Here is a 25735-nt window from a genome sequence, read left to right on the forward strand (position 1 = left end):
TAAATTAACTTTTCATTGAAGGTAACTTTTTAATGAAAATATTTTTATCTTTAAAATAAAGATTAAATGAGAAAAGAGCTTATTATACCTAAAGGTATAATTCTTTAAAAGATTTAAATAAATTGAAGAAATAACTAGATAGGGAAGATTATTTATTCCTTAACGATCACCATATTCAACTATATTTATAGTTTTGTTTTTCCCCAAATTTCTGATTGATTGTTTTTGTGCAACGAAGCTTCTTCAGGCTGAGAAGGAAAGCTGAGAAATGGGCCCCAGGACAGGTACCAGAGAGAGTTGCGAAGGTAGCATGGCAGCATCTGCTCTGCTGGCACTGCTTAGCTAAGTCTACATGTGTGTATTTCCTGACTGCTGCCCCACTGTTTCCGCTTTCCTCCATAAATTTTGTTTGTGCCCCTGAGCCTCAAGATGGATATGTGAGACGGAAAGAAGCTCCTCTATCTTCCTCAGGGCCAGTTTTGAATAAACCTACTCCCTTTCGCCAACCTCTCTCTCCTGAATTTTATGGCTGAGGTGTGATAAGCAACAGAACCTGTGAATTGCAGTAACAAATTTTTTTTCATTTTTCTTGCAAATTATTTAAATTTTTTTTCAGTTTTGATTTTGTTTTGGCAAACTGTACTCCCTGCATATCATGAGACTAAAGCCCACCATAAGGCATAATGTAAGAAAAAACACTCTCAAGTTCTGAAACTGAAAAACGCTATAAATTGATGACAAATGTCACATTGTCATTTTAGCATTTTTCTTCTGGGAATTCTATGAGGAAACAACTGCAAAGTGATTTTTTTTTCAGCTTTACTCTAAAAAATATGATGTACTTTGTGCACTGGATTTTAAAATATGGAAGGTCTGAAGAATATACAAATTTGACAGACCTCCTGAAACTTATGAGGTACATTCATGCTTTTATCTCAAGTTTTTTTTTAACTACTTGAATTTTTCTACTAAAGTTTTTATTGTTGATGTTATTGAGAGTTTACTGTGTTACTTAGCAGCTTTTAAAAAGTTATCTTTTAATGTCACTACTCAATTTGTAAATGGCAGGTGGTCATGAACTGAGCTTATATATTGAACCGCGTAGACACTGCCACTTATGTGTATTAGGAAGTTGCAATATAGACATGAGAAGTATAACCTCAAAACTTCCATATCTTGGGATCCATTTCCAGTTCAGCTAACAATCTACTTTACAACATGTTTAATTATCAGTATCTTTTTTCTAAAAATGAGTGTATGTGTACTTCTTGTCAGAGCTTATTTACTCCACATCATGAGGGGATCTGTTGTTCAAATATCTGAAAGTTCTTTGTGAAAAAAATGTCATCAAAGTAATATGATTAGAAAGCAAACATTTAGCTAGGTGTGGTGGTATGTACCTATAATCCTGGCAGCTCAGCGGGCTGAGGCAAGAGGATTACAAGTTTGAGGCCAGCCTCAGCAACTTAGTGAGGGGCTAAGCAACTTAGCCAGAGCCTGTTTTAGAATAAAAACAAAAAGGGCTGAGGAACTGGCTATGTGGTTAAGCACCTTGGGTTCAATCCCTGGTACAAAAAAAAAAAAAAAAATCCCAAAACATTTTACAACACTTGTAAGCCCATAAGGTATCCCAGGCTTTCTTAACATACAATTGCATACAATGTAAAATAATCCTGAGTACTTGGAATTGTGACTATCAATGTGTCAAATATGCTAATATATTATCATTTCAATGACTACTCAGATCTGGTGGAGCTGCTTTTCCCATCACTAAGTGGTTTGAAACCGTTTAGCGTCACAATTGTTTCCTATTGATATTAGCATTCTTTTTTGATGACTGGTAACATAAAACGAACTTCTAAAAATTATCAAGGATGACTATGGAAGATTCATTTGCATGAGAAGATATGTTAAAACTTCCATTTTAACAAAATGCTACACACCTCATAGTTTCTCCTGTACTTGTAATTAATTTTCTTTCAAATTCCATCTTTGGTATTTGAGGGTTTTATTCATTTTTTGTCAGTGTCGTCATTCCTTCAGTCTGTCAGTTATTTTTAAGTAAATTAATAGTTTCTTGTAAAAAAGAATAGATCTTTGGAGAAATCAGCTTCATGTCCCACTAAGGTACTCTAAACAGTTTGTGGAATTAGAAGTATTTTTAATGTTGGTGAGCAACAGTTTTCTCATTTATAGAATAATTGAGAAGATAATACCTGCTTCAGTTTCCTTCAGCAATCACATGATATCTGTAAAGCCCATGGTACAGAGAATGCACAACATATGGAGTCAATAACAGTTCTCTCTTCATTATCTTTGGATGAAATTAACATTCAATTTGTGAATGGGTTCAGGGGTGCGGCATTCCTGCAGTTCAGCCCTGTGTTGGAATGCTGGCCCAGTCCAGTCTCTAACCCGAATGCGTCTCCCTTCCATGTTTTGATTTGGTTGATTGGCTCCTTTGTCTCAGTCTATGACAAAATAGGTTCTGCCTTTTCTATGGCTGAAGGAAATCCCATTTTCAGAACCTCCTTCTTGTAGATGATTCACTGCATCAGACGAACTAAAAAAGAGAAAATGAGACATCCCCCTGTGTTTTCAAGGGATGATGAAGAAGCAGAAGGGCTCTTGTACAATTCCAAGATTGATGACAGAGGCTCCTTCCTGTTCAGTGACTCAAGACACCAGCATGATATTCCTTCATCATGTGTGGAAAAGGGAACAATATCCAGGAGGGGATTTGACAAAGGAAAAGTGACAGCAGTATCGAATTTCTTGACAAAACATACCAATATGCTTTTGACATATTCAAACCTCCCTGTGCCTTCCATTTCTCTTCTTTGACTTGTTTTAAAATGTGTTTCAGGAAAGATCCCCAGTGCCCTCCATCAACCTTCCAATCACCCACCACTCATATACCAGCCCACCGTACTACCTCTTCACTGTGGCCATGGGTCTCTGTGCTGCCGAAGTTTCAGAACCATGTCATTGATATTTATGGCCAGGGAGATAATTAGGGAGATAAGACAGAGTATTTGAAACATGTTATCATTTATGAATTCTCATCATTCCTTGCCATTAAAATATCCATTCCCTCAGATGTTTGACTTGAAGTTGGGAAATCTGAAGAACCAATAGCATCCCCCCTATTAAAGTCCTGTAGAATCCTTAATAAATGCTGGGATTTCATAGTTCTTCATAGGGGTGAGCAGTATTTGGTTGAGAGTGAATCTTTAATTAAGTCACATCATATGATTTCCTCTCTATATCAGCCTTGTAAGGAAGAGGAAAGAGAATAGATGCTCTTTCTCGTAAGAACAAGATTTGTAAAGAAAATAAGGAAACAGTTTGGAAATTTGCATGGCATTTTTTCTTGGATATAATGAAGGAGGTGATGGCTGTTGACATTGGAGGGTAGAAATTAGAGCTGCTGGAACATCTGGCACTCTGCATGTCAAGTGTACCTCACAAACATTTTCCCAATACCCAATGCTTGTGGGATTTGTGCAGTGGAGAAATCTATTTAGAATATCTGAATATGGAACCTAATTTGAACTTGCTCGTGAATGCAGTATATATTACACAGTTCTAGCATGCACTCATTTTCTAAATACAAGTACTCTAGAAATGGAGGAAACTTTGTTCAGATCATTACTGTGAGTTTTTGCCATCCAGAAAGTCATGAATAACAATACCGTTCATGGTGTCTGAGTGGCAAATACAACACATTCGTGCCAGTCTGCACTTGTAGCTGTTATGTTGAAGGTGATTTTGAGAACAAGAAAACACCTCACTACTTTATTCCGTTATTTCTAACAGGGTAGTGCTGGGATATTTATGCATTAAAGTGTATTCTATCAACATAAATTGCTTTCCTTTATTGCATTAAAATTAGTGCAAGAGTTAATGCTTAAATTTTGTATGTACACAGATGGTATGTCACATGGATTCCTTTTTGTGTTTGCAAAAAGGAATTTAACAAGGGTTTGCTTGTACAAAGGAGGTCCTTCCTGGGTTTGAGAAACTTAAGAACCATGGTTTTAGGAATCCCCATCCCTACTCTGTTTCCCTTTTGTTCCTTACCATTTTAATTAGTTTTTTTTTTTTTGTTGTTGCTGTGACCAAGATACCTGATCAGAACAACTTATAAGAGGAGGGGTTTATTTGGGGCTCACAGTTTCAGAGCATAGTATATAACACTAAAGGAGCATGGTGAAGAAAAACTGTCAACTCATGAGAGTCAGTAATGGGAGGGAGAGAGAGAGAGAGAGTTAGACCACCACACCAAATACAAGATACATAACCCCCAAGGACACATCTCCAGTAACCTACTTCCTTCTACCAGACCCATGTCATCTACAATTACCAGCCAGTAGTCCATTCAAGTTATTAACCCATCAAATGGATCAATCCCCTGATGACTAGGTTGTGGCTTTTATATTCATTTCACCTGTGAACCCCTCTGAGTTGCCTAACATGAGCTTTTCAGGGGATATCTGATATCCAAACCATGACACTTTCTTTCTTATTTTCAAGTTGAGGGACAGGCTATTAGGATCATCCTTATTTGATTAAAAGGGTGTGGCTTTTAGTTCAAAAGGAAAGTGTTGCTTGTTATTTTGAAATGAAAGAGAATTACTCTACTCAGCCTTACCTTTCCAAGAGATAGATTATCTAGAGATTTTGGCTGGATGGAGGTGAGCTAGGTTGTGAAATAATATGAGAAATATAATTTTCATTTGCTTGGAAAGTTAATATTGGTATGTAAGTGATCCATATTCAAATCGCTATTATATTGTACATTTTGTGTCTTCTTTTTAAACTGCAAGATCATATATTTCAAGAAAAGCCAACCTTAATTAGTTTTGTAGTTCACATGACATGGTTTTCTTTTCCACATTTGAAAATATATTACTGAGTTGTAGTAATGAATTTAAATAATCATCTGATTTCCCCATATTTTAGAATTTATTATGCATTATTAGAATGTTATTAAGGTTGCAACTTATGAATTTCAGTAAGATGTGTATCATTTTATGTAGGAACATTAAAAATCCAAAAATGTACAACTCGAGGTGAAGTTTCAAAAGAAATTTGGCGGGCATGATTATACCCTCATAGTCTATAAATTATTACTTCTTAATATTATGGTTCACTGGGAAAAAAGATCTCCAACAGGGCTCAGTATTGATTCACTTATTGCTACTTATTCACAATTGCTAATGTGCCTTCTGCCATTTTTTCTATGCACTGCACATACTAAAATTTCCCTAGATTTTCTTGTTCACCCCCATACCTTGCTTGCTGCAATTAACTTTGACAATAAACACTCCATTGAATATGTTAAAAATATGTTCACAGCAAAAAGAAATTCTGAACAGGACCAGGACTGCTGCTACTCTATGGGAAGATTGTATGAGTTAGAAAATTCCTTTCCTACCCTGAGCATGCATAGCCCCAGAGCAGGGATGGGTGAGCATCCCTACCTCCTTCCTCTAGGGAGAACCTGCCTTCCATAACGTTATAGACACTGAGTAAACTAAATTTCAGACAGGGGCTTGCTCTTTCAGCTTGGCAACTTTGTTCCAGGTACAAATGTTACACACAAGATGATTCTTCATAAGATTTTGACTATGAAAGACAATGGAAAACCCCCAAGAGCTCAAGGAAATACCAGTTACAAGAGATTTAAAGAAGGTTTTAAAGAAAACTAGAGAGTTGAGAGGGAGAAATTAAAGACAGAAAAATCTATCTATAACTAATCTAATCTTTCATTTTGTTTTTAATTCAAAGGTAATCCACTGCACTCCTTTCAAGAATAAACCAGTCATTGTACTGTAAATGACATGGTGATTATATTCTATGCAACATTTCACTTCATAATATCTTGATTGGGTTTTCTCCTGTAAGTCGGTGTGGAATTATAAATCTTATGGTTTATGACAACAGACAGCCATTCTACTATGACTATCCAATTTTTATTATACCCAGATTTGGAGAAAGGAAAGAAAGTGATAACTTTTAGTCTTACTGTAACTTGAAAAATGTATTTTCACCTACTTCTAGAAAAGTTTAAATTTAAGAAAATTACTTCTTTAAATCTGCCACATAAAGATCAATGTCTAGAAGCTCATGTAATAGTATAACTGAAATACTTTTACAATGTACTGAAAAATACTATTTTTCATTTGCTTTTCTTTTTTTGGAAATAAGTAAAATCTATTCTCTGATTTAGCAACCCTGGAGATGTGTTGTTGCAGGATGAAGGACTCTGGGTGGCCCTGCTCTCTATGTGAGTGGGGTGCCCTGGATCCAGCAGTGTGATGAGGTCAGTAGCCTTCAGTGAACCACCTAGAGAATGATCCAACCCCATATTCTTTCAAATTTCTTTAGAACAGAATAGAAATTGAACACTTCAAATTTTTTTTTTCAAATTTTAATTCCTTTTTATTATACTAGTTTTAAAAAGTCTTTGAAATAAATTCACTTTCTACTAAAGTCACAAGTGAGAAAACACAGAGATAATGGATTGGACTTTCTTAATGATATGCCTAAAATTAGATATTAAGCTATTAAAATTTTAGTTTTTTTATGAATGAGGACAAAAACCTCATTTCCAAAAACTTGTCTCATTTAAATTATACTGTCTCTTTTGATTCCCCAATGGATTAAGTCCTGTCTTATAATTGCCATTCCTAAAAACTTATTTTTATCCAAATGACATAACTACCAAAAATACATAATTTTCACTCTCTTCAGAATAATTTGCTTTACAGATCTTTCCTCTCATGTTAAAAAAACAAACTGTAAGTTTCACTTTTCAATGTTTAGAATAGAAACATTCTAATCTCTTAAAGAACTTGATTATTTATATTTTCTGAAGTATATTGACTAAATAAGCATATTTTCAAAATAAGTTTACAAACTTGCTTTAGAATATTCTAGACTTAAATCTCAATTTATTTTAAATAATGGATGCTACATTTTTATGTGTCATCTTTCCCCATACAATGAACACATATCTTTATTTTGCTTTTTTTTTAATATGGTGCTGAGGATCAAACCCAGTATTTCACATGTGCAAGGCAAGCACGCTGCCACTGAGCCGCAGCCCACATGTTATTTTAATGGAAGTTTTATTGCATGTCTTCCACAGCCCAGTTTAGACTCTTGGGTTCCTGGGTGTATGTGTTTGTGTGTAAACTTGTCAGTCACTTTGCTGCTGTGGGAGGTGCTGTTGCCATGGCCATGATCAGAGACTGATCTTTCAGTACTTAGGCCATGTCCCTCTAGTCTGAGGGTCATACTCATAAGGGAAATACAGTGAAGGCAAAGTGCATGCCTCTATTTTTGTTTTTCTTTTATTTCTTTCTGTCTCCCATAAATTCTACTTTTTCCAGTTTCCAATATCACATTTATCATCTTTCCCTTTCCTGACCTTTGACTTCTTAGCTGTAGCTGCTTGATTGATGAAACCAAGTCAGGTGTGTCCACAGAGAAACTGTATGAATGGACGAAGGGCCTTAGGCGTGGGGGAAGAAAGGGTGAAACAGAAGCCTTCAGATGACTTTTCTAAGTTTCTAAGAGTGGGGACAGGGAGGATCTGGGAAAATAACTTAGGAGATGGAGTTGGTGTGTTTACCTATGTCAGTTAGAATGCAGACTCTTCCTACATCAAGAAAACCCCCAACAGGGACCCTAGCAAGTAAATTCATAAGTAGGTATTACTGATGTTTTAGAAACAAACTCTGAGAAGCTATTGGTCTTTCTTTGTGGTTGAAAGAAAGCTACACAGTTCTAGCCCTAGATCCATGCCCAGAGCAAGAAAAAGAGTGAAGAACCAAAGGCAAGAACATTCACCTTAAAATTACCCTTTGGAAAACTGCAGACAGCCTCTCCCTGTTGTGTCTGTTCACATATCTGTGGCCAGAATAGTGTCATGTGGCCTCTTATTTCCAATTGAGATTAGAACAGGCAGGATTTCATTTGGGTATATTATTATTCCAAAGAAATTAGGAGGCTATTAGAAATGAGAGGAAAAAAAGAAAAAACTCCAAATTGCCTCTAACAAATGTTAGAGGAGGTAGATATGTTTAACCACAATTAAACATTACACAATGTATATATTCGTAAAAATGTCATGTTACCCCATTAATATGAGCAACTTTTATGTTTCTGTGTGGCCATTTAAAAAATAAGTTTAATTTAAAATATATAAACAGGAAAAAAATCTTCATAGCCATACTTTGTAGAAAAGGAGACCTTCTAGATTTAGAAAAGCCCAGAAGTCTTTTTTTGTCCCTGGGGAAGCATGTGTAGATTAAAAAAAAAAATGCCTGTGTATGAGTTTCCCAGTAGAACTGCATGGAAAGGTAAGGAGGTCCTCTGCATGGTGAGCAGCTCTCATACTGCCCACAGTCCCCTGGTACTCACCTTGGTCCCACAGCAACATTGCTCTGCTTCCAGGAATGAACTAAGGAACAATTCCAAAAGAGGAGAGACTTCCGCACTTATTTCCATTTCCAAAAAGCAATGTATAAAGTGCAAGTACCTCATGTTGCTACAAAAAGTGTTTTTTTGTGTCATTTCTTGTATGTAGGTGAATACAAGTGTACCTATGCAAACTGGCAAATGAAGAAGGTTTTCATCTTGAGGAGAGCCAGGATTTGCACCCAGTGCAGTACTCTCAATCAATATCTAGAGCAGAACTGCATGCCTAACATACAACTCCTACAATGCAGTGTGTGTTGTTAAAATGTTGCAAAACTAAATAGAAATTAAAAAATATAATCTAGAACTATTGATCTCTGATATATTTTCTTTCAAGAGTACTGTTCAACTCAAAGATTAGCAGATTAATAATGGTGAATACAACTAAGTTGAAAAACATCTGTCATTTATGTCAGACTAAAGTTCTTTATAGTTTTTTTTATTTTTAAAAGAATTTAGGAATACCATGGATTTAAAGCAATTTTAACAATATCTTTGGCAAAATATTCTGATTCTCTTACTTGTCTAATTATCCCATGTAATCAAGGACAAATTTCAATCTTACATTTCAAAAGCAAACTTTCAGTAAGGGACTTTTGTTATAAAGTGGGATAAACTGAGGCCATGCAGTATTTCTGCTCCCAACCATAGGAAGTTCACAATTTATTGGAGGAGACAAACACACATAACTAAATTTGGTTTTGATCATTCTCTGACCCACTCCATTAATTCAATAATGTACAGCTAATCATTATTGATATACTCTGTCCTTGTTAACATTTGCCAAGTAATTTGCCCTGTAGTCACTCATTGCAAAGGGATTCCTTCTCTTTCGAGGATGTCTCTGCCCTTCAACATTGGCCCTCATCTTTCTGGAAACCCCAAGACTATCATGATAAGATATTGAGTATTAACCCTGACAGATAATATTGAAAACGTAGTGGACTAGAACTTTGTTAAAGATTCCAATGTTATATGGTTCATCAAATTTCAGGGACAGATGCCTTATATATTTACTAAGAGATAATACTAAGAGCTAACTCTGCATAGTTTCTTGATAAAAAAAAAGTTCAATTCAGATTATTATGTTCACTGAAGACTTCTTCAGTTGGAAAGGGTCATGCAGCTCATATTTCCTTTTACAAGGCAAGCAGTTATCTTGGTGAATGCTCGTAAAGGATGGGAAATCTTTGTATAAAATTAACACACAGTCCCCTTAATTGAGCTTCGAGTACTTTTGCTTGTTTCTTAAACAATCTATATTTCTAAAAAACAACAACTTATATAGCCATTGAATATGGGCATTATTTCAGACTAATGACAACCCTGAAATGACCACTTCTGCTTCTCATCAAAATGCCAGATGAGTGATTCAAATTGCCAGGAACTTTTCCTTCGCTTCAGTCCTATTGTTCTTCCCTTTAAAAATGCTGTAGTTAAACATTGGAACGATAATGGAGCAATGTCTCTGGGGATTGAATTATGTTTAATTGGGGAGGAAGTATGCTCTCTTGTTAGTTTTAGTTCATAAAGTAAGGATGCTGCAGCCCAGTTGGAGCCAACTTGCAGTGCAGCCTGTCAGGAGAGGCACAGAAACAAGCCAAGAGGGTTTTCAAAAAGTTGTCCTGTGCAAGGCCATGCTAGGTGCGCAGCTGGGCTGTGCCTGTGGCTTTGTGCTCTAGCACCATTACATTAGAAGGTGAAGGACATGCATACCCATAAAATAATGGCTTTTGCAATTCGGATGATTAGAGTGGGAAGTCTAGCCACTTGTGTTTTTCCCTAGGCATATACCAGGATCAAATTTCAATTAGAGCCCTAGGAACCACAGACTCTGTATCTTGATATCAATCCTTTTAGCCGGGTAGCATCAAAGACTCACTTGTCAAGCTAGACTGGAGAATCTGAGGAGGATTCACAATGGGCACCTGCTTTATCTCCTTGTGTTGGTATCTTTAAACTGTCTGTGCAATGAATCGTGAAAGACTGTGGACATTGTAAACATTCTGATGCTCAATGGAACTCTCATTTTCTATGAGTTTAGATTTTTACATCCTTTGTTGGCACTGATTTTTGCTGATTTTGCTTATATTACTAAAATGGGTTATTTTATGAAAATTCTTATAGACATTTGGTCAGGAACGATTTTTTTTTCAAGATGTGAAAAAGGTTGTCTCAAAGTCATTTTCCAGTACAATTGCATCATTTCCAGAAAAACATGCTGTTATAGGTTGCTGCTTTGTAAGGAAGTGGGAGAATATGTACTTATATATATTTTAAATATCAAATTTAAAACTTAATATGTATTTATGTCATATATATATAAAGACTTCAAATTTGTTCACCCCAGATTTGACTTCTATGGTGTTCACCTTAATGAGCATCCTTATAATGTTCTTTTATATTTAAAATGATGCATTATAATCCCATCAGCACCTTTGCCAGCTAGTGGATTACTAATAAGGTGATGATCACACTAATGAACCTTCTTTATTAGATTTTGATGGATTTTGTGCTAGAGATTGTGGTGGGACCTTTGAAATATAAATATGTATTTTCTCCCAGGGTGAATCTTCTGGCTTCATTGAAGATTTCACTGAAAACTCTTCAGGACTCACAACATTGCTCTCCTATTTTCCAATGACATGATAGTCCCTTTCACAGAAACATAATAGTCTGCAAGTCAAATGTTTAATTTGCTGCTGCAAAAGAATTCACAGTAGAATTCTCAATGTGGGGTTAATTACACAGTAATGAAAGAGTAAATCAGTGGGGAAAATGCTCTAAGTAATATTGCTCTGTTTCCTTTTGATAAAGATGTGCATGCTTGTTTCATTTTTTATGCTAGAAAATTCAGAAGAGAAAAATATTTAAAATGCATGGGCTTCAATAGTGAAGCTCTTATATTTTTTTTGTCAATATGATGAGAAAACAATGAACATGAATAATTATTATATTACAAAAGCAGTCATCACAAATTAGCAATGCATAAGAAGAGAGAGTTCTGTTTTGAATAGGAGAGGATAGTAAATTAAAAATATTTGATAATATATTCTAAAGAGGGAAATTATTAATCTGAACAAAAAAGAAACAATAGGACTGTCACTCAAAATAACATCCATGTTTTGCATTCCTACAAATAATTTTTTACTGTTACTTCCTCTGAGCACACTGTGATATTGCTAACTATGTTTCTATGAATTTATTCTCCATCAGGTACATTTATACGTGATATTTTACTAAACATATCAAAAAATTTTATGAGGTAGAGAATATGATCCATATTAGGTGAAGAAATGAGGTTTAAAGGGCACAGAATCTTTCCTATATGTTGGATTCACATTCAAATCAATTTTTGTCCAAAGACATTTTCCAATTTATCTCATTCATTATCTTGTACTATCTCTGTGTAAACTCATCTATGTCAAAACTTATATCAGAAGGTTGGAAGTTCAAAGACAGAAACACTTCCTATCCAAATGTGTCCCTTAGGATGAGTGCCAAGAAGCTGAACCAAACTGACTCTGTTAGAATTACTATGAAACTACAAAAATTAAGACACATGAGGCTAAGCCAATAGCCTAAAATGAGAGTCCAGAATGAGATTCACACATTATGCCTAATTTATTTTCAACTAAAGCATCTGATGTAATTCATCTGGGAAAGGTAAATTGTCTCATCCACTATACCTAGGAAACTAAGCAACCATATGAAAAGAATAAGCTTTGGTCCTTGCCTCCTTATCACAAAACAATTCTTGAGATGGCACATAGACCTAAATATCAGTATCTTAAACTAAAAAGCTTCTTGAAGAATACACAGGAGTATATTTTAGTGACATGGGCTAGGCAGTAATTTCATAGAAATGTGAAAATGGCATTAATGATGAAAGGAAAAGAGAGATAAAGGACACTTCATTAAAAACAAAGCAGATAAATGACAAATAACACCACTACTTTCTAGAGAATACAATTAAGAAAGGAACGTTAGATTATGGTAGAAAATATTCACATGACATGTATCTAGCAAGGAAGTTACATCCACAGGATATGATATAAGGAATCATATATCCATTGGAAAAAAACACATTAAAATGCAGGAAAGACTTGGGCCATTTGCAAAGATAAACAAATGACTGAGAAGCAAAAAAAAATATGTTTATGCATAAGTTCTCAGTTGCATGTAAATTAAAAGCAAGATTAAATACCACTACACAACCACTAGAACTGCTAAAATTGGAACAAATTGACAGTGCCAAGTGTTGGTGAGAATGTAGAGTAACTGAACTCACACATTTCTCTGGTGGGAATGAAAAATGAAACAATTTGTAGAGTGTCTTGGGTGGTTTCTGATAAAGTTAGGCATATAGTCACCCTTTGGCTCATGATTCCACTTCAAAGTATTTATTCAATAGGCTTGAAATATGGTTAAAGCAACTCTTCAGAGACTAAATAAATTGCAAAAAACCTAAAAGTCAAACAACTCAAGAAAGAATAATCAAACAGTGCTACATTAATACTAAGGAATACCACAGAGCAGTAAGAAACTATCAATGTGCACATGTAGATGAATCTTGGAAGGAAAAGGAAATGAGAACACAATAACAAGGATTGGTTTGTCTCAGGAGAATTGCTATTGATTAAAAGAACTTTCAAGGATGATTAAACTATTCTATTTCTTTGGTTGATAGATGGTTATATAGGTGAGTATTTTTCAGGACACATCAAACTATGTATTTTGAGTCTTTGAACTTTACCACATGTAAACTTATATCACAATAATTTTAAGACTCTTATGAAAAATGGGAATGATATAGGCAATATTTTCAAAGAAAATAATGCTTACCTTTTAAAGTATAATTTAATATGCATAATCCTTGTATAGCTTGATTATCACATTCATTAATTTATAATTTTTCTGTAGAAGTATGACTGATTCAGTAAAGAAAAAAAATTTGGCTCAGGAGTCAAAATGGAAAAACAAATAATTCTTTTTCTCAATTTATTTTTTAATTGATAATTTAAAAAAATGTATGGGTTTAGCATGTACAATATGATGCTTGAAAGGTACTTCTTTAGATAAAAATCGAGTTTCCAAAGTAAACAAACTTCTGGTGACAATTCCTGCAGGAGTTCCTTCAGAAGAGCTGGCACCAGTCCTGCACTCTCAGCAGCCCTCACACTGGTCGCTCCTGTGCCTCTCCACTTAGCTCAGTCTCTTCCTTTCGTGTCAGCAGGGGTCTGAGGTCCTGCCATGTGGAAGGAAGGCTGCCCAGCCTCACCTCATGGGCATCACCACACATCCAGTGGAGGCACAGTTTTACCTGTGCCCTTCTCCTCCCGGCATTTCCATGGTGCCAGAGAATTCCATCCTGGAACACCTTAGACTTGCTGCTGTCCACCCGTTTGTACATACCTGCTGAAAAGCGCCCATCCTGCTCGATCCCTGAGCCCTGGAAGCAGTAGACTTTTGACTTATTATAAGCATACAGAAGAAACCTTAAACCAGTTAATTATACAATATTTTACAAATAGGAAAGTCAAAGAACTTTTCTGCTTCATTGAATTTTTGTCTTTTAAAATATATAAAATATATGCCAACCCCAAACATCAAAACCATATAGGACTGGGGTATACCTCTGTGGTAGCAGGTGTTCATGAGCTCCTAAATTCAATCCCCAGAACAAAGAAGAAAAACAAAAACCTGAATGTATGAGAAATATATATATATATATATATATATATATATGTAAATAATATATATGCATAAATATGTGTGTATATATCTATATACACATATATAACATATATACATATGCACAAACATGTATTTAGATATATCCATATATCTGTATATGTATATATGTGTGTGTATGTATAAAAATGGTACATTCAGAGAAAATTCATTTCTTTCCATACTCATACCAGTTTTTTACCTTAATTTGTAAGAACTATGCTATTAGTTACATAGTTTTACACACACACACACAAACACACACACACACACACACACACATACACATCTAGTGGTGGTATTTACAAAGTTAAGTTTGTGTTATTATCAATGTTTTGTTATTTCAAATTATGAGAATAGTCCTTATACGCTATTTGTGTTCCTGGAGTATATTTCAATTTGGTTTGTTTCCATAAGCCTCTTGAGTATATCGCTTGAATTGTCAGTATTTTTAAATGCCCAGGTTATAAAATTTTATATACTCATCTTCATTTTTTCGATTGTTTTTTTTCCTTCTTCTTTTTTAGTTTAGGCCCATTGTATTACATACAGAGGCAATACTTCTTTATAATTCTTGTATTTCTGGGGTTTCTTGCATAATTACTTTTATTAATATCTCTAGTAGAACATTAAATAATAATATTCGTAATGAGAATGCTTTAGATAGAAATCACTACTACATTTTTGAAAAACTGACAAGTGAAAATTGTATATATTTATGTAAAGTGTTATACACACCTACACACACTCACATGCACACACACACACTCACATTGTGATTCAATCAAGCTAAATAACATCCATCATCTTATGTCCTTGTCATGTTTTGCTCTGATAATTTTAAAAATGTATTCTTTCAGCAATTTTCAAGTATACAGAACTTTACTACTAACTCCAGTTATCATGCTGTTGAGTAGATATGGAGAATGTATTCCTCCTATCTAACAGAAACATTGCATCCCTTAACCAATATCTCCCTGTTACATGTCCCCTGCCCAGCCCATGGTGACTACCATTCCACTTTTTGCTTCTGTGAGTTTAATATTTTTTAGATTCCCCATGTAAATGAAATTATGCAGTGTTTGTCCTTCTGTGCCTCATTTCACTTAGCTCAACATCTTCCAGGTTGACCCATTTGTTCATTGACCAGGATTGAAACAAGTAAGAGTTCTTCAGTGATGTGTGGAGATCATGTGAGGTGGAGTTGTAGCTCAGTGTTGGAGCACTTGTTAGCATGTGAGAGGCTCTGGATCCACTCCTCAATACAGAAAAAAAAAAAAAAAGAACAAAAAGGAAAAGAAAGCAAAGAAAGAAAGGGTGGGATGCATGGTATATACACAATGGAATATTATTTAGCTTTATATATTTTTTTTAAAAAAAGGAAAATCCTGAGAACAGCAAGCCACAAATTTCATTTCATCATGACTATTTTAAATCATTACCTTGAAAAGAGTTTCATGTGGGCCATTGAACAGAAAACTCCACTGGGTGGGACTTTCTAAAGAACACAAAGCCCTAGTGAGAATATGCCCTTGATCTGTGCACACATGGATCAGTTTGTTACCCTGGAACACTAATAGCTTCCTGCTGCTCTGTCCCAGAATAGCCCTGCAGCCCTCTAGCTCTCCAACCTTCGCAGACCAGTATTCATGTCATGATTTACTTGCTCAGTTTTTCAGTGGTGACTTCACATCCAACAAACCTGATCCAAACCGAAATAACTTTATCAATTATGGGTGTAAATAAGATTGGACACTTTTCTCTGTATGGTTCTATGCATTTCACATCAAGCTGTGTACTCTTTCTTGTCCCATTTGCATACGTTATAAAAATAGTTAATGTCATAGATTTCACTTTGCTATTTATATCAAGGCTTCTTCTCTATAGATTGAAAATTGAAATAGAAAATATAAAAATTCTTATCAGCTTTGACCTTAAAAATTTTATGATGTTTTTCATGACATTATGAAGAACAATTAAGTACAGCTACATATTCTTACTGGTGTTGTGTGAAGCTAGGTGATAGAAAGTCTGCTTTTTAGCATTGACTGAAACAACAAGATTTACTTATATTTTTAGGAACAGTGGCCAAACTTACTATATCAGTTTTCTAATTTTGGAATATCTGACTGGGCTGTTGCTTCCTTGGAAACTGTAGTCAACTGTAACAGAATCAGAAGCCCTGGGGCACAGCTGTCAGTCAATAGACGAGTGGATTGGGCAGCATTCGGTTGATAAATCCACCAGTGCGTGAGCAGCTTCTGCATCTGAGACATGCAGTACAATGAATTCTCAATCCTTGCCCCTCCAATTTACTCTAACTCACAAGGAGGGCCTAATGAAGGAAAGAAACTACGTTCTAAATTGTGCAGAACAAATACTGGAAAGGGGAAAGCGTCTAGATCTTTATTACTTTGGAGACCTAAGAGATGATGTACTTTGAAGTTAGTTCCTTGTGGTTAGTCTCTTTAGTCGATGCAGAAGCACTGTGTAACTTCATTGCCACATGAATAATACATACCAGCCATCATCTCTTTTATCAGAATGTTTTAGTTATTCATAAAGTATATTTTCTATGTCTAAAGGAAAAGCAACAAATTATTAAACTTCCAGTTTTATGATCTGCTCTGCCTCTTCAATTCATTCCACCTTTTTGTTTAAAAAAAAAAAAGATGATGAAATTGTTACCAAAGAAGCAATTTGGAAAACACTGATGGTTCATTTTCACTTTGCCTCCTTATTTTCCTTTATGTTTGGTGCACAGTACATCAGCCAGCATAGTCTGTGATTTAAAAAGGATCATACATTCTCAAATAGCTTTGCTCTGAGCTTCACAAAGGATGGTTTAAAGAAAGAGTATGATAATAACTGAGCTACTAAATAATAAAGAAACAGTTATTTTTGTGGCTTAATATAATGATGCAAAAGTAGTTTGACAAGGTCGCTTTCCTTTTCTTCCTCCCACCTCTCTATGATTTTATTCTAAATGTATGGTTGTTTTCCAGGCAAACACTTTACCTTGCTGTACTTAATTCTACAGGCTAAATATTTAGTTTGACTTCCTTCTTTTTATTGACTCAGGGAATTGTTTCATCATATGTAGCAGGAAAAAAAAAGAGAAAAAAAAATTTATGTAAGAGTAAGCTTGGATCATCTGCAGAAACACAACGGTGAAATGACATGGTGCAGCTAAGGCTCCCTGTGGGCTCTTAGGCATTCTTAAAACAATGACAGGAGAGTCAATATTGAGTTTCAGATAACAACTGAAATTTTGACAAACTCGTTAGTTAAGTGGGTCTGAGTCTTGCTTCTGTCAGTGCTCACCCTCTGCCCCTAGAGTCTCTCTGAGCTTCCAGAGTATAGGAAGGGGACACACACCTGAGAATGCTGGTGAGCCCCTGCAGCTCAGAGAACACTATTTGGCTATGCATCTAGTTTAAAAAAAGAAGAAGAAGAAGGAGAAAGAGAAGGAGAAGAAGGGGGGAAGAGGAGGAGGAGGACACGAGAAGGAGAAGAAACAGGAAGACAAAGAAAAAGAAAGGAAAAATATTTACAGGCCAAAAGAATCAAAGCAGAATGTGTTACATTTCTCAGAGAATTTTCTTAGTAAATCTTTGATTTCCAGATAAGGATACTAAAATTTTATACTGTGGTTTTGCCCTTTTAATATTGCTCATATTGTTCACAGAAACTAGAATTGATCATATTTATTGACCATTACTAATTTCTAATGACCACTCATTGTCATAAATTCCTTTAATCCCTACAAAAAAAAGTCATGATATATACAATTTAGGTTAGCCATGAACTTGCTTTCCTCCTGCCTCAGCTCCCAAGTCATTGGTATTATAGATGTATGCCATCCTGCTCAGCTGGTAAATATTATTTAGTGTTTCTGTTGTACAGAAGAGAGTATCAAGGTTTGGAAATGATGAAAATTTCTCAAAAGATGCAGAATTTTTATCTGGTGAGGCTGAGATTTTGGCCCGTTTATAGCAAACCAGGGAGTTCAGACACTTCAATAAGCCCTGCTTCTTCAGAGCTGAAGAAGTAGCAAAACTGTGTAGCTTTAATTTTCAGTCACTGCTGATTATCTTAATGTATAACATATTTAATATAAGTTGACTCCCCCAAAAGCTCTGTGCAGTTGTTATCCCAAAATAAAATGTTGGTTGTGGGCCAGGAACACTAGAAAATTTAACTCAACTAAATTCTAAGAATCAGGGAATCTGTTGTGTTCCATACTATTGATTCCTTTAATAATGTCCTGGCTAGTCTTGGGCATAACAAATATTTGTTGAATTGAAGCACACCAAATTGAATTCAAATCATAGGATTATTATTCAGGCTTAATGAAATCTGCAGAATATGCTCTTGGAAACATTGCAAGGAGAAGTAGAGGTTAACAAGAAAAAAAATGAAACCATGTAAGTAATTACACAAAATGATGACTTTATTATAGAAACAAAAAAAATTCCTGTCTTCCATGTCAATCATACTAGAACTCAAGCTGCCAGCTCCTCCGGATAACTCTTCCCACATTATCTGGGAAAGAACTACATTTAATTAAAATCTGAGATCACCCTTGATGGTGAGTGTGTCTTAAATGGGCAAAAATGTTTAGTTTCTCAAAACAAATGTGAGAAGACCTAAGAGCCACTAAGCAGTTCCTGACACTAGCATAACTACGCTGAGAACAAGAGAAAGGATGGGGAATTCTTGTTCATTTTCTGTTATAACAGCATATCAATGCATTAAAAGACACTGTACATCAGCTACTCAATCCCTCTTTAGAATCAGAGGTGAAAATTGCTAACATACATGGGATGGGGAAATGTCAAATCTAAGTTTAGTATGTTGTATTTCCCTATTTTTAGCAAAAAAAAAAAGAGAAAACATTCTTGAAAAAATAAAAAAAAAGCTTGTACTGATATTAATTTTTGTATATGAGAAATCATGGCTTTGAATTTTTATTTATACACAAAAATTCTTTATTTATTGTGTTAAAGTAATAACTGATTTGTGGCAGTGTTATAGAAGTCCTTTTTTGAAACTAGAAGGGGTCATTGAAATCAGCCAAAAAGGAATGAATCCCGTGGGGACACGGAGGTATGGAGGGGTCCTAGGTTACAAATGGTAAAGCTAGGGAGTGAATCAAAGTGTTCCGTCTAAAAGACTAATATTTTTTAACAGTATGCTGGCCTTACTGTATCTAAGATGAAGTCATAAGAAATAAAACTGAAATTTCCATACATCTACATCCCACTTTTTTTAAGATCTTTGCAATCTTTAGTAATATCTGTGACTCTGCACTTCTGCACTTTTCCTCAATAATAACTTTAAGCCACTTGAGTGTAAGTAAGAGTCCATAGCGAAGAGCTTTACAGTATAAAAGTTCTATTGTAGTTTTACATTCTCCAGGAAATACTTAAATTATTTTTTTTAAATGAAAGACTCTTTTAAGTATATTTGTAGGACAATAAGTAGATGAAAGACATAAATCATCCCCTGATTTATTAAAAAAATGTTTTAATTTAGGAATGGTCTTCTTTTAAAGGTTTATCTCTGGTGATTATTAGAACTGACCAGAAGGAGCCTAGCACCCAGGCCAGCTTTCCTGGACTCTGGGTGATTGTTCGGAGAGCAGGTCATGCTGCCCCCACTATTCCTGCAGGCTGGGACAAGGAGTCTCCTCCCTGGAGATGAAACTTGGTGCCCACACTCCTATAGCTATCATGTTTGCCCCTTTGAAACATCTCTCAATGTGTTAGAGTTAGTGGTAGGTTTCCCAAGCACATTTTTAAAGTTTTCTCAATATTTTTAAAATGCTTCCTGAAAACTAGTGAGTCAATATTTAGTTCACATTGAACTTTTAAAACATCATATAGCTGTATGCCACAAATGATTTCCCCTTTGTAAGGTTTGCTTTCTTAAACTATAAAATAAATGCAGTCACATTTGCCCTATTGAAGATGTTTTAAGACTTGGTTAACATCATACTTAAAACAGTCTTAACTCATAGGCATTTTATGGTCATATCTCATCCATGTAATAACTCTAAGAAAATTTGACCCTGAAGACATGAATTATTTCTTAATTTTTAAGTTATATAGTGAAGTCAGGATGTATGCTTGCACATGTGTGTATGTAAGTGTGTACATGTGTGGTTATTCATTGCAATGTTCTGTAGAGCATTCTACTAATAAATTACAAAGCTTCCTTCATTACTGTTGGTGGAAGCAGATCCCAGGGCACGACTAGATTTCCACTTTCTGAATAGCCACTGAGATCTCGGGAAACGTGAAGGCCCTCCTGAGGCCACTTCCCACGTCCTTTGACTAAGGAAGCAGGCCTACTCCCTGCTTAATTGCAGGACTTGCATGTTGGATGACTTTTTGATGACTTTGAACATGGGTTCTTCTTTATGACTCCTGTTGGTTACCATTCAGATCTTCCACATAGTTTTACAAAATGTGTGATGAATTTTAAGTTCATCTCATATTTCTAAATATGCTTAAAAGAATGTTTTGTTTTTAGATGTCATCTTTCTAGTAATTCGCTGGTGACCATATCTCTAATCTTGTAGATGGGACCAAACCAGTATTTTCAGTGAAGATATTACAACTTTCAAGTGATCAGCAATGTATTTTGGGGATGTGTGTGTGTGGGTGTGTGTGTAAAAATTCTATAAGCTAAAACCCTATACACACCTAAAGAATTATTATTAGTCATCTGCAAAACAACATTTTGGTTCTTTTTACATATTTCTGTAACATTCACAGCTTAAAATTAAAATATGGTGCCCTTGCAAAACGATTGTGTATGATAATTATCTTTAAATTCCAGATTGTGAAGCAGTAGAAAATCTATTGTGATGTGGGTGCGTTTTATTTCTTTTTTCAACTTTCTTTGGTATCTTGGAGAACATAACATATGATTAGTAAGACATTTTTCAAAGAATTTGGCAATATTCAATAAAACACAGAACATGCTTTTAAAGCAAAATGCCTAATGTTTAATTTATCACAAACACAGAAGAAATTGAAGGTTTTCTTACTTCTAATCAGTTATGGTGAAATTACTATGAATCAGTAATAATTCCAAAAGATGTCATACTTAAATTGTGTGTATCTTATACTCAACAGTCTTAATAGTAGGAAAAAATAGAGCAATGTTATTTAAAAAATTATCATGATAATATTGATTTTTTCACATTTAAATGTATAGATTTTATGTATGTTAGAAAATAATCTTTTTTTCTCTTAATTATCAAGAGATAAACATTTCTAGTCATTCTATCAACCATCTTGAATGATTAATTAAAACCAGGGCTGGGGATGTGGCTCAAGCGGTAGCGCACTTGCCTGGCGTGCGTTCGGCCCGGGTTCGATCCTCAGCACCACATACAAACAAAGATATTGTGTCCGCCAAAAACTAAAAAAAATAAATAAATAAATATTAAAATTCTCTCTCTCTCTCTGTTTAAAAAAAAAAAAAACTTATATAACTATGTTTAAATGGTCCTACAGATTTTCCAGATTTTACAAATACATATATATATGTATATATATATATATATTTATATATATTAATTATATGTATATACTCACATATATAAAGTATGTATTATATATAATGTAGATATATATCTAATTAAAATACCAACTTCATAGTGTCATAAAATGAGATAATGTTGGGCATATATGCTGTTAAATAAAAATTTCACTTGTGATTAATATAGCATAAAATAAAAGTTAGAAGGTTATAATTCACAAAAATATTTTTCTAATGCATTTAGAAATATCATTATTATTTTTATTATTTATTTATTTATTTAATTTTTTATTTTATTTATTTATTTTGTACTGAGGATTAACCTCAGGGGCATTAGACCAGTGAACCACATCCCCAGTCTTATTTTGTATTTTATTTAGAGACAGAATCTCACTAAGTTGCTGAGCACCACACTTTTGTTAAGGCTGGCTTTGAACCTGGGATCCTTCTGCCTCAGCCTCCTAAACTTCTAGGATTACAGTCATGCATCACTGTGCCCGGCTAGCAATATCATTTTTGTAGAAGCCTTATTAAGCTATAATCATTATCAACATATCATAATTGTTTATCAACGATTTATTCAATCTTGCTTTTCTTTGTATTATCATAGTTTCTACTTGCATATATTTGTTGGTATAGTTTTACAAAATATTTCAGAGAACATTCACATATGTCCCTCTTTTGGCCAGTCTATCCCTATGCTTCTGAAGGAATAAACTCCAAAAGTAAATTTGTTTGGAAATTGAAATTTATTACCTCATATAATCAGTAGCAATCGCATTGTGTAAGGTTTCATACTAATGTCATCAGCTTAAATCATGGTGCAAATAAAATGCATGTAAAAGTGTAGCAATACAAACTGTTGCATCCTGGTCATTACTCACTATGCACTAGATAATCAATTAGAAAACTAGTGAATCCAAAAACTATTTTTTAGAAACTTGTAGATATTCCTATGCAATTGAAACCCCTTGGATTGTTGTCTGCATTTGCCTGAAATAAGGTCAGAACTGAGGCAGAAGCAATAGGATCCAGTAGAGCAAATCTCTTTGTAGGAGAGAAGAAATTTGGGGGGGATTAGGATTTAATGGTTGGCTAAGAAAGAACTCTTAAGACAACCATTTGGTCAAAGCTCAAATCTGGTACTAGAGCTATGACACGGGTGGGGAATGAAAAGTCAGAAATAGGAGTGAGTGATGTGTGAAATGACTGAAGTGGGGAAGAATCAGACCTTGGGAAATCTCTTCCCAGTCACAGAGTTGAGGAACTTCAGCTGGCAGTGACAACTGGCAGTCGCTGGCTGTTCTGTACCCTCAACCACAAGAGAGGACTTCCTGGAACTCCAATTACCAATTCACCTCCAGCTTGTGCCACAATCAAGCCTCAAATCCATAACCCAGAAGATTAATTGAACTAGCTTTACTATGAATTATTCATACATGAAACATTTGACAGATAAATGATGCTGATCGGACATGTGTCAGAATATTATGGGAGCACAGAATAAAGAATCAGACCAAATTGGGAGAGATGTGAAACTCTTTCATTGACAACAATGCTTTTTAATCTCTTTAATGGCAAGGAGCTGTTATGTCCTGAGGTATTAAATGATCCCCTGCAATGACTGCAGCAAGAAATAGTACAGGAGTAATCTGTATCAAGGAAGGACAGAACGTAGTCAAGAGATGCTTAAACATCTGCTGTGTGAGGTTAAGGAAAAGAAGGAGTTTGGGATGATGTTGGGACATTCCTCAGGTACAACTGTAATGTCAGTGTTCTCTTCTAAAGATGTCATCAATGCCAGAGGGGGAGCACAATTGATGGGGACAGGACTGAGTTTTTGTTTGGACACAGGAAATTTGAGATGGTCATGGATTCTCTATGAAGAAGCATTTGATTTGATGTCAAAAACGCATGCTCAGAATTCATATCTGGATGGAATTACAGGTTCAGAACTCTCTCACCTGTACGTGATACTGAGCATTGAAACTATCTCTTGCCATTTTTTCCAGTGTTGTTAGACAGGATCTGCCCTCTGCCACCGCATGCTCTATCCTTAGCTTTCCCTACCATAGATTTTAGCAGTTTTTTCTAAGTTTTCAATCCAATAATTTGAAGTCACCCTGACTTACCTCTTTCTCTAGAGTCTATATTTAATTGGCAGGAGAATTCTATTGGACCTACTTAAAAACATTTAGAGCTCAGACATTCCTACTTTATCCACTTCTTTGGCCCTCTCCAACCCATTATCATTTCACACCTACATTATTGGAAAAGACTTCTCTCTGGTTTGCAAGCATCTAGCCTTTTCTCATTAAGAACTGCCTTCCACATAGCAGAGTGATGCATTAATTAAAAGTCAAATTATATCACTCCTCTGCTTAACACCTTGAAAGAGCTGTCCACTTAGGATAAAAATCAAAGTGTCTAAAGTGACTTCTAGGAACTGCCTTCACGGCCTCTGTCCTCATCACCTCTGTTTTACCCTTTCTCTACCACTCCATCCATGCTGATCTTCCAGGCCTTTAAACCTGCCATCCCTGTTTGAGCCTTAGGGACTTTGCACTGGCCATGAATCTCCCAGATGTCACCTCATGCTAATGCATCATCACTTCTACTCTCTGCTGAAATATGATATTTTATTTTTTTTAAATTTGGGGGTACTGGAGAATGAACCCCATTGCAACTGCGCTACATCCCCAGTCCTTTTTCTTTTTCTTTTTATTTTGAGACATGTTTTTGCCATGTTACTGAAGCTGACCTCAAACTTGGGATCCTCCTGCCTCAGCCTCCTGAATCACTGGAATCACAGGTGGGAACCACTGCACCCAGCAGCATCCCCCTTTTTAATAAGACCTATACCTAATTAAGCACTTTTCTCTCCTCTACATTTTCTTTTCCATGTATCATTCTAAATTACATGATGTGTTCATAACATTTTTTTTAACTGTGTCTGGCACTAGAGCTGAGCCACGTTTTAGATATATTTGTTTCCTTTTTTCCCCCACCGATACATGTCAAATTAAATTAGTACCTAACAAACACTAAGTGTTTGATGAATATTTTTTCTAGTTTTACTAGTTATAATTGGCAATGAAATGCATATATGTAGGACACAAAATAATGAATCTTATACATGGGCATTGTAGGATGATTATCCAATCAGCCTGACACATCCATAATCTCATATAACTACTTTTCTTTTCCTGTGATGACAACGTTTAAGATCTACTTCCTTCACACTTTGACGAATGCAAGATAGCATTATTTATCATCAGTAACCTGTCACATCAGACCCTAAGGTCTTTCATGGTGTAAGTGAAAGTTTTCAATCCTTGGCCAGCCTTCCACATCCCACCCCCTAGCCCCTAGTCCAGTTCTTCTGATCTATTTCTGTGATTCTAGTTCTTCAGATTCCTCATATCGTTGAGGTCGTATGGTACTCCTCTTTCTGTGTCTGGCTCATTTCTCCTAACATAATGTTCTTGGGGTCATTCATTTTGTAGCAGATGACAAAATTTCCATCTTTTATGGCTTAATACTCCTTTGTGCATATATACCACTACTTGAAGATATGTAGGTGCACAGTGGAATACATATGTATTATGTATAAAATACTTATATTTTGGAAATAAATATTTATTTTCATTTATTCACACACACTGCAATTCATGCATCCACCTGCCGATGGATGCTTAGGTTGTTTACTTAATTTGGCTCTTGTGAACTTTCCTGCTGCAAACACATGAGTGCAGAGGCTCTTGGAGATGTGATTTTATTTCCACCACATGCACACCTAGAGGTGAGATCCTTGGATGGCTTGCTTGCTCTCTTTTTGTCTCTGAGAAGCTGCCATGCTGTTCTCTATGTTATCTGGCTGTCCAGATTTACATTCCCACCAACAGTTTCGAAGACTTTCCTATTCTCCACATACCCTCTGGTACTTCTCTTTTATCTT

The 25735-nt window shown here is 35.3% G+C and overlaps 1 protein-coding gene across 1 annotated transcript in view; it reads left to right on the plus strand.

The window, feature by feature from the left end:
• Cntnap2 (contactin associated protein 2) overlaps positions 1–25735 on the plus strand; it is a 1898037-nt gene that overhangs the window by 21547 nt on the left and 1850755 nt on the right. The window lies entirely within an intron of this gene.

Source organism: Ictidomys tridecemlineatus, chromosome 2 (genome assembly GCF_052094955.1).
Source record: "Ictidomys tridecemlineatus isolate mIctTri1 chromosome 2, mIctTri1.hap1, whole genome shotgun sequence".
In the NCBI taxonomy this organism is placed as follows: domain Eukaryota; kingdom Metazoa; phylum Chordata; class Mammalia; order Rodentia; family Sciuridae; genus Ictidomys; species Ictidomys tridecemlineatus.